The following is a 10,899-nucleotide window of genomic DNA, read 5'->3' as shown; positions in this document are numbered from 1 at the left end:
ATGGTGAAAAACAAGGTGCTTTGCTTCTGAGGTTGAGAATAGGAAAAGGATATTCATTCTTACTACTTTTATTTAACATTGTCATTGAGATTATAGCCATTGCAATAAGGTAAGAAAACGAAAGGTATCTGGATGAGAAACGAAGAAGTAAAACTCATTACTTGCAGATGACATGACTGTTTATGTAGAGAATCAGAAGTCTACAAAAAAGCAAATAGATTAACTGAGTTTTACAAAGTTGTAGGATACAAGGTCAGTATACAAAATCAGTTATATTTCTGTATACCAGCAATGAACATTCTACAGATAAAATTAAGAAAATTTTATTCTTATGAATATTCTACAAATAAAATTAAGAAAAAAATTATTCATTCACAGCATCAAAAAAGTATAATACTTTTAGAAATAAATTTTACAAAAGAAGGGTAAGGCCTGTACACTGAAAACTATAAAATATTGCTGAGAGATATCAAAAGGTATCTAAATGTCTGGAGACATATTTTGTATTTATTGATTGAAAGCTAAATATGGTCAAGATGGCAAATATCTCCAAATGGATCTACAAATTCCACTCAATCTTTATCAAAATCCCAATAGGAATTTTTGTAGAAATTGACTTGCTGATTCTAGAATTTATGGGGAAATGCAGAAGACATAGAGTAGCCAAAATAATTCTGAATAAAAAGACTGACACTGATGGACTTACACATTTGATTTCAAAATTTACTATAAAGCCATAGGAATTGAGAAAGTGTGTTATTGGCACAGGAATTGGCACAGATCAATGAAAGAGACTTGAGAGTTCAGATATAAATCTTTACATTTATGATCAATTGATTTAATTAACTTGGACCTCATAAAGATGAGATGTGCCTTCTGCGTCCGTCCCAGAAAGGTTAGCCTTCAATACATAACAGCCCAAATGGGAGCCAGACATCAGCTTGTGTTGGACAGACCAGAGCTAGATGGGTGGGCCTTGTTTAAGAAAAAGAACACGAAATTATTAATGCAAAATTAGCTATGAAAATAAGTATTTAAAATGAGGAAATCACAAAATGCAACGTTTTTTAAAAAGCACACAAATAGCACAAACATCACAAAATCCAGAAAAATAAGTTATTAATTAACTGCCTGTCACCTCTGTAACAATTGTTTTCTACATTTTTGGGTTGTACACTTTGATTATCTCCTCATATGAAAAATTTTATAACATTTTCTCTAGAGAGATTGAAAATATAATTCAATTTTCTCTCTAGCACAATGGATGGAAAAGGAAGTTCAGAAAGCTTTCTTGAAGCTTCACCACTCATTACTCCTAATGTCACATCTGAGTTTCTGGTTCAGGCAGTGCTCAGAAAAGAAGTGGGAAAACTCCAGCTCTTTGATATCACGGCTTATGGACACCGATGGCTGCTACTATGCATATGGTCCACTTTTGTTAGATCTTTGCTGCCTCCTGTTCCTACTGGGCAGTACCTTAGAAGAGGAGTGAGAGGAGCAAAAAATTATCTTTAATCCTTGGTCATAGCGGCCTACAGGCAGGGAGGCATGTCCTTGTTCCTTTCTCTGAAGGTCAAAGATTGGGTCCTGAGGCTCAGGTTGTGTCTTGGAGCTCAGCTGATATGGAGGTATTGTTGACAGCCTACTAGTCCTACTGCAGTCCCTGTACCACTGCCCAGATTATAGAGGGTGACTCCCAGCCTGGGCAATACTTTGTACTTCATGCTGCCTGTGCATGGCTGGGGTCAGGGTCAGTGCTTCTTCCATGATTACCGCAAGAACACAACAAGTCTTAGAATGGGCTAGTGCAAGTGACAAGCCCTGGAGATTAAGCTTCATTAACAACCTAGTAAATCTATAAATCCACCTCTTACTGTCAGAGGTGTTCGAACCAGCGCGACTCCATCTTGAATGAGGCTGGGACTTGCTGGGCTGCATCCCAGAAAGAAAGGTATTTCTAACCTCTAGATGTTTGCAGTTAAGGGAACAGATTGATAATGTTTACTCAACAGACCCAGACTTGGGAGTGTCCTAATATCCTGATATCTTGAGAACAAAAGCATTCCTAATTTTGCTTTAAAGATAATAATATTTATTCTTGTGAAATCTAGTAATTAAGAAAATTAATCCTTTATCACAAATCCTTGTAGCAGAGCACATCTCACCATGATATTGTTTTATCATATATATACACACACATAAATATACACACACACACACACACACACACACACACACATATATATATATACACACACACAAGCATTATACGTAGGGTGGACGTGTTCCTCCTCTTACTTTCGGGAAGCCCCTACTCTGTCTATGGAGTAGCTGTTCTTTCACCACTTTACTTAATAAACTTACTTTTGCTTTGCACTGTGGATTTGCCCTAAATTCTTTCTTGCGTGAGATCTAAGAACCCTCTCTTGGGGTCTGGATCAGGACCCCTTTCCTGTAACATTACTACAGCTGCCATCCCTCTGGAGGGTGTCTTGTATACATTGCCAAGCAGAGCGTCAAAGCTTCCCTGTCACAGAATGTTAGAAGGCAATTAGCCACATGCACTCATTAGCATGCCATCCCTACAAAAAACCTTGCAGTCAGTTCAGAGTTTGGATTTAGTTAAAAGGAGATATGCCAATGGCCAGATTGAGTAGGGTGAGAGGGATGGAGAGTGTAGAAGTGAAGGAAGACAGATAGCAGGGAGGGACAACAGGGCCCTTTGAGAAAAATCCCTAGTCATAATTGAAGTGGATATTAGACTCATCAACAGTGCTTGAGCATAAGGAGAGAACAGTGGTTTGATGGTTTGTTTTACGACATGAGGCTGCCCTGGGATGGAAAGAGAAGAGCAGAAAGAATTGCCACTGAGTCTGCTTCTCTGCTGTGGTAACTTCTCTTTGAAAGGACTAGACACAGGGAGGAGATAACTTTTCCAACTGGCAGAGAGAACAGTCAACACTAGGGATCAGGAGGCATATTGCAGAAGGGATCTCAGAAAAGAGCTGCAGTGAGTGCATGAAAGGTGCCCTAGGGCAGCACAGGCCAGGCCCCAACAGCATGGTCATAGGCGTATCTTAGTTAAACAGCACCTTCTAAAGTTCAGGCACCTGAAGGCAGCTGTGGTAAGAAAGACACCCAGGAGATGACACTGAAGTCACTAAGACCCTGTGGGTCCCCTATTGTGCCTATGGGCATGTGCTTAAGGTGCTAGAGATGCAGGCGTAGATGGCTTTTCTGAGGGCAGGGCATCTGCTGTTGCAAAGGGACCAATGAGCTGGCTCATTGAAGGCAACACACATTCTGTTATCTTGGAATTCCAGACAGATATAAGAAGGAAGGGCCTGACATTCTGTGACTTGACAAACTGGAGCTATTAATCTATCAAATTTAAGGTAAAAGTAACCATACACTAGAAACTGCTGTTGGTGGAACTTTGAAGATCATTGGATGGCATATTCTGAATTGCCTTCACAGTAAGAATTCTCCAGGGAAGAGACACTTCTACTGAGAATCACCTGGTTCCCTCCAAACCAAGAAATGCCCAGCTCTGTGTTACTCGTTCTGCAATTGTCAAACTCTAGTGGCTAATGAGGAGGTGCTATTACTCTGTTTCTCACAGGAGACTTCTAGAACATGTGGTAGGGATGATGGATGCTTCCATGCTCCTATTGACCAGCTAGCAGATGGAGTGAGAATGACAAAGTTTATAGCTTATAAACAACACCATCAGCTATCACTGGGTTATGATTTTTACATTCATAAACATCATGATCATAAAAATGTCTTCATTGATTTTTATGTCTCATGTTTTCACGTTTATAAAGGTAGTCCATGCTTGTTTTAAACGTAGAAAGTAGAAAACTGAAAGCTTTCAGTTATCCTGCTCTCCAATAAATATTATTTAACAGTTTGGTTTACATCGTTCAATAATTTTTTTCCATATAGACATACACATGCATATCTATATATGCATAACTCAAATCTTCCTAAGTTCTCCAGGACATTGGAACCACCTTTTACTATAGCATCTGAATAAAATAGCTTGAGTCCCTATCCTAGGTAGTTTTGAGAATCTAGCCTTTCCTCCAATTGTCCCAACAATTCCCCAGGAGGACGCTGGTAGAGTGGTTATTATCTCTTACTCTGGATTCTTGTTCCACACTTAATTGCTTATTGGTTTGTTGCCTTTTCCTTACCCCTGACTGCCCCAGGTTCTCTCTGGTTTACTTTTCTTCAAAACCTGAACACAGCCTCTTCTCATTATTTTTCAGTGCCCAGCTACTATTGTGTGAAATTAAATTTTACTGAAGCTTTGGGGTTTAGGGAGAAGGTATGGAAATTAACTCTTGTTCATATTTTGCTTTACATTTAACTTTTTCTTGATTATAGTTATTGCTCCTGTGCTATTTATGGCAATTACTACCAATTACCATTATGATACATACCATCTTTAATGACTAACATTCACACCATGCTTGCTAGAGGCCAATCTTCATGCTAAGGACTTTTTATGCCTTGCCTTATTTAATTTTCGTAACAACCCTGGGAAGTAGTTATTATAATCATTATTTTACAAATTGCAAACCAAAGCTAAGAAAGATTAATTGATCCATGGTCACGCAGCTAACTAAAGTATGGCTAAGTTTTAAACTCAGGCAGTCTGGCTCGGAAGGTTCATGTTTTCAATCACTATGCTGTTCTGCCCTCATGCCTTCATAAGGATCATAAGTGCTGCCCATTCTAGTGATCATTAATGTGTTTCACAAAAATTAGTCCCGCTTGGATCACATCCTATGTGGCAGCTACCGCCTTTACTGTGGTCTACATCTCCATTGCTTTGGTTTGAATGATGATCTCCCCTCCAAATTTCATGTTGAAACATAATCCCCAGTGCACAAATATTAAAAGGTGTGGTCTTTAGGAGGTGGCCTTTGGGAGCTTGGTCATTCATACATGGGATTAGCACCTTTATAAAAGGACTTAGATTGAAGGGAGGCTCTCTTGACTTTGCAGCCCTTCCACCATGTAAGGACACAGTGCTCTTCCCTTCTGGAGGATCCAGAAACAAGGCGCCATGTTGGAAGCAAAGACCAGACCCTTTCCAGACACCAAACCTGCTGGCACCTTAATCATGGAGTTTCTAGCCTCCAGATGGTGAGAAATAAGTTTCTGTTCTTCATCAATTACCCAGTCTTAGGTATTTTTTTATAGCAGCATAAATGGACTGAGACATTCATCTTTCAAAACATTTCTTTTGTTTTATTCTTAAAATCTCCTTCCGAATCAATTTTCTTTTTTTCCCCCTCAGTGGCCATTCTAGCCTTAATAATCTTGAATGAGCCTGACTACCTTAATTTCCCTTTAAGACTCACCTTGGCATTAAGATAAATCAATGTCTATATTAAACTGCAGCTCTATTACTTTTCTGTTACCTTTTTAAACATGTTTCCCTAGGCCAAAAACATTTCTTCTCCTATAAGGGCATCTTGTTGGAGAACTCTAGAAATCATTCTCCACAAAACATGGGAAAATCCCAGAGGCCACAGAAGTGTCAAGTGGAAGATTTTATATATGATATGATAGGCAACTTTGGTCAAACTGTGCATTAGCAAGGAGCTAGCTGAGTGTAGTCCCTGAATATGAATGCAGATGCTGTAGAGCTGTGTCACAAAGGCAGTTGTCTTCACAAAACACACAAAAGGTTTTAGCAAAGATGCAGTTATCTAGTGTGATGGGCCGGGTGCAGTGGCTCACACCTGTAATCCTAACACTTTGGGAGGCTAAGGCGGGCAGATTGCTTGAGCCCAGGAGTTTGAGAACAGCCTGGACAACATGATGAAACCCTGTCTCTACAAAAAATGCAAAAAATTATCCAAGTGTGGTGGGGCACACCTGTAGTCCCAGCGACTTGGGAGGCCAAGATGGGAGGATCACCTAAGCCCAGGAGGTTGAGGCTGCAGTAAACTATGATTGCACCACTGTACTCCAGCCTGGGCAACAGAGCAAAACCTCATCTCAACAATAAATAAATAAATAAATAATTGAAATATAGTGTGAAGGACACCCATAGCTGATCTGACCAATCTTATCTATTTCTATCCCTTCCACAAGACATAAAAAACATAATTTTTTTTTTGAGACAGGATCTCCTTCTGTCACCCAAGCTGGACTACAGTGATGGAATCATGGCTTACTGCAGCCTCAACCTCCAGGGCTCAAGTGATCCTCCCATCTGATCCTCCCATCTCATCCTCCTGAGTAGCTAGGACTACAGGCGTGCACCACCACACTCAGCTAATTTTTGTATTTTTTGTAGAGATGGGGTTTTGCCATATTGCCAAGTCTGATCTCAAACTCCTGGGCTCAAGGGATTTGCCCACCTCAACCTCCTAAAGTGCTGGGAGTACAGGCATGAGCCACTGCATCCAGCCATTAAAAAAACATTTCTAACAACCAAGTGAATTAATAAAATGTGCAGGTCCAGATGGAATGATATTAGTTTCCTCCACCCTATCCCAGATGCTTGAAAAATATCTTCAGAAATCTGGTGTAATGTCACAGAAGCTTTGAAAATGGATTCCTAGACTTAGGAACCACTGTCTTCTAAAGATGATTTTGTGACACTCCTTTTTGACTATACATGGAATCATCTTGAAAAAAAGGTTATGCTGCATTTTTCTGAAACAACTATCACAATTTAGCAATGCAACTAAAAACATATATGACATTTGACCAGTGTCCCAACCTGTGTCCTGGGACTTGTGGGTATTTACTCCAGGAAACAAGAAAAAATGCTGTATCATTAAGTATCTTAACTGCAAACATATGTCATAGAAAAAAGTTAGAAGTTATGCTCAACATTGTGGTATAGTTGTTCAAATTATTGAATGTACTTAAGTGCATATTATGCAAATACAAAGATTTCATAAAAGTATGAAATAATGTTAAAGATACATTATAAATAAAATATATGCGAAATGGTGTGCTCCTTTTGCTTACAACAATGTAAATTATGTAGCTATACGTTCTGGAAGAAGGAGTAGAGCTTCCTGAGAAGACTGCTCTCTGACTCTTGGTCTTCTTCCTGGCTTGCCATGCTGCCTGGAATTTCTCCTCCCTGGGTTATTACCTCAGATGGTGAAAAATGATCAGAGCTACAACTAAGTGCAAATGGTGAATGGTGTCAGCTTCATAACTCCCAGAGTCTGGACCCACACACCTCTCAAAAGATAGAAATTGATCATGAATAAGGACTAGGACAGAAACTTTTCCCACTCCTTGAACAAATATTTAAGTGTACACCTTGTTGCCAGAAGACCAAGGCCATATTGCCTCTGATCCCTTAAGCTAGGGTTTCTTGAGACAGTTGGTAGACCCTCAATTGAAATAACCTCCTGTGCTTGTTAAAATGCAGGTTTCTGGCTGGGTGTGGTGGCTCATGCTTGTAGTTGCAGCACTTTGGAAGGTCGAGGCGGGTGGATCACCTGAGGTCAGGAATTCAAGACCAGCCTGGGCTACATGGTGAAACCCCTTCTCTACTAAAAATACAAAAATTAGCTGGGCGTAGTGCTGCACACCTGTAGTCCCAGCTACTACTCAGGAGGCTGAGGCAGGAGAATCCCTTGAACCTGGGAGGCAGAGTTGCAGGAAAAAAAAAAAACATGTTCCTGACATTGTAGGAAACCTACAGCATCAGAAATCCCTGTGTTTATGGTCCAGGAATCTTATTTTGCCAAACTTCCCAGAAAATTTCACAGACAGAACTGTGCTACCCTATCATATTCTCTCCTTGCCAGGCTTCGCCCCCCTCCCTTCCTCCTGCATTACTAGTGCTTTGGCTGGCTCTTGCCTCCCTGGCTCTGCATCCCTCCCTGGTTTTGCATCAGGTTTGCCATCTAAGGCCCGTGATCACTAGGATCACTAGGAACCTAGGACCAGAATTTTACACTTTTGCTTTTCCATGTGCTTTACGGCACTGGTTGACTTAAAAAAAAAACTATTAAGAAGCATTCTGCTGCAGTTCTGCAGCTCTGCAGCTCTGCAGTTCAGCAACTAGACCCCATATCCTATGTTTCTCAAACATTCCCCACATTTATCCTCTGCTCACTTACCTTTGGAAGAGGCATGAGGAATTGGGGATGATCGGTAACATTCACTAATGACTTCCCTGCCAAAATATCACCATTCTGTACGTCACGATCCTCTCATGACATATGGTTATGGTCTCTTCCTCTTGACCTGTATTTGTGGCACCCTGCCCCAATTCAATATAGAAAAACAAAAACAAGCAAATAAATTATATGTTAAAGTTATCTTTTTATTTTAATTTACCAAAATACTAAAAAGATTTGCATAACCTCCAGAAAAGGGCATGTTTCTTATTTCTTGATTGAATCATTCATCCAACAATAGTATTTATTTGAAAGAGACTGTCAATTATATTTCACAAATTCCAAATTGGCCTGCCTTTTAAAGTCTCTCTATGAAAAATCATCATCTGTTAACTTTTCCATTAAAACAAACAAAAAATAAGAGAAAAATTTGGCATTGATTTTCTGCATGTACCCACCATGTTCTGGGAAGATAAAAATCAGCATGAAAAATCAAGATTAACACCATATATCTGGGCATGGAAGTACATATTTATATAGTAGGGGTGCTCTAATATACACCTTTCAAATTCAGATGCAGACTGGTGCACAATATGGGCACAATTTATTTTCACTTTCACCAAAAGTTGGCCCAGGACTCCAGAAACTAAATGATCAGAGATTTGATTTTCTCGTCTCCATCTATTAATATATTTAGAAAAGCACTTTACTTGATAACAGAAGATTAGATGAATTGTGATTTGTCTCCTGCCCCCAAAATATTTTTGGGCATCCTAGTCTCTGTGACTGAGGGTAAGCAGCTCCAATACTCCCCTGCCCCAGGGACAAAGGGGACTCACCTGGGTCCCATGACTTGTGCTCTCCCATCTACACATCTTGTGAACATTCCTGTGTGAACATGTGCTCTCTTATGACATCCTCCTTATGTCTTGGTGCTTGGTTGGTGTATTGGTCTGTTCTCATGCTGCTAATAAAGACATACCCAAGACTGGGTAATTTATAAAGAAAAAGAAGCTTAATGGACTCACAGTTCCACATGGCCGGGGAGGCCTCATAATCATGGTGGAAGGTAAAGGAGGAGCAAAGTCACGTCTTACATGGCAGCAGGCAAGAGAGAATGAGCCAAGTGAAAGGAGAAACCCCTTGTAAAACCATCAGATCTCATGAGACTCATTCACTACCATGAGAACAGTACAGGGGAAACTGCCACCATGATTCAATTCATCCCCTGAGTCCCTCCTACACACCTGGCAATTACGGGAGCTGTGATTCAAGCCGAGATTTGGGTGGGGACACAGCCAAACCATATCAACTGGCATTATGGGTTAAATAAGTTTATCATCTCTCAAATAATAATGGTAATAATAAGAAGACAACAGCTTTAAAAAGTGAATCAAACACATTGACCTGGAAGTAGCCCTTGGTTCCCTTTACTTCAAAACTGAAATTTCTTCTCTGGAATATGCTGTCCCACTTGAGAGAAGATTGCTGTGTGTTTAGCAGAGATAAAGACGCTTTCTCTTCTCAGCTTCAATAGGGAGTCTCCCAGGAATTTAGCAGGTTATTGGTTCAATAGAAAGCTTCAATGAGTAAATTGACTCTTCTTTCAATCCAGACACCGGACTTGTGATGTAGTTCGCTAGCCTGTTGTGTGTCAGGCGGGCCCACCTTTGTATTAACCCCTTTGAGGTATGCTTTCTGGCTCCTGTGGAGGTACATGACTGTGGATATGTCTAGCCATGCTTATGGAGATTCATTTATAATCTTAGCATTGGTGTATCAGAAAATTGTTATAACTGGTTTATAGTTTTGAGGGTATTTGTGGCATTATCATTTTTAAACATACTTATGTTCATATTTATGTTCAAAGAATCAACCCCATGCAGAATGGAGTAAACCTAACACATAATTAATACACATTTTAATTTCAACTATAATGCCATGATTTTTCTCTAAAGCAGAACTTGAAACGTTGAATGGCATGCTTATTTGTTTATTCCCAAGCAAAATATTTAAATGTCTTAAATTTTTTTGTATCTCACTCACATTACTTGATATCTAATTTGATTCAATTGAATACAGGAAAAAATGGATATATATACATATATATATATATATATATATATATATAAAATTTCACAGAAAAAAATACAATCAACTAGTCCAGCAAATAGCATATCTAAATATTGAAAAGCATGTTTTAAACCAGTAAATGACAGAATTAAGAGACATTGAATATCTAGAATAAGGACTACAAAGAAGAAAATATTAGGAAACACCAAATTTGCTTTCTAAACCTCTTGACACTTAACTTTTAAAGAAGAATAGAAATAAAGAGACATTTTCTGTTTGCAGCCTCAGATTTTGTTTAAAATTATATTGTACAATGGTGATGACTACACCATTTGGCTCCATCTGAAGAAAGAATATGATTGAGTGAGCAACTTTTGACATTTGAAAATCAACATTGTTTACATTTAAGAAAATTCACTATAGATTGTTTTCAATGAGTTTAGAGATGTCTATAAAGACTTAAGTAAACTGTATTCTATGTTCATATTACTTCTCTTCAATTATATTTTCCCAAAAGTTCAATAAGTATAAACATGCTAAATGAAGCCATATGTCCAAAGCAGACAACAATCTTAACTCTCATTTGCATATACTTAAGTTCAAAACATTTCCCCACTTAAAAATGGTTTTAAAACAAAAAGGTGAACACTTGATAGGTTCATAATTGGGAAATAAGTTATCAATAGAGTAACAAATTGTGAATTTATAGCCA

At 38.9% G+C, this 10,899-nt stretch overlaps 1 long non-coding RNA gene across 1 annotated transcript; it reads right to left on the bottom strand.

Annotated features, from left to right (window-relative positions):
* Positions 1–466: 466 nt before the first annotated feature.
* LOC129060068 (uncharacterized) lies at positions 467–10,113 on the bottom strand. The gene is made up of 3 exons (XR_008526447.2): positions 8,954–10,113; positions 8,115–8,257; positions 467–975 (listed from the first exon to the last, which is right to left on the bottom strand). It is a non-coding gene; the product is annotated as an uncharacterized LOC129060068 (long non-coding RNA).
* Between the last annotated feature and the right edge of the window lie 786 nt (positions 10,114–10,899).

The sequence above is a fragment of the Pongo abelii genome, chromosome 5, assembly GCF_028885655.2.
Source record: "Pongo abelii isolate AG06213 chromosome 5, NHGRI_mPonAbe1-v2.0_pri, whole genome shotgun sequence".
Taxonomy (NCBI): domain Eukaryota; kingdom Metazoa; phylum Chordata; class Mammalia; order Primates; family Hominidae; genus Pongo; species Pongo abelii.
Note: the sequence above shows the minus strand (reverse complement) of the source record. Positions and strands in the feature narration are given on the sequence as shown.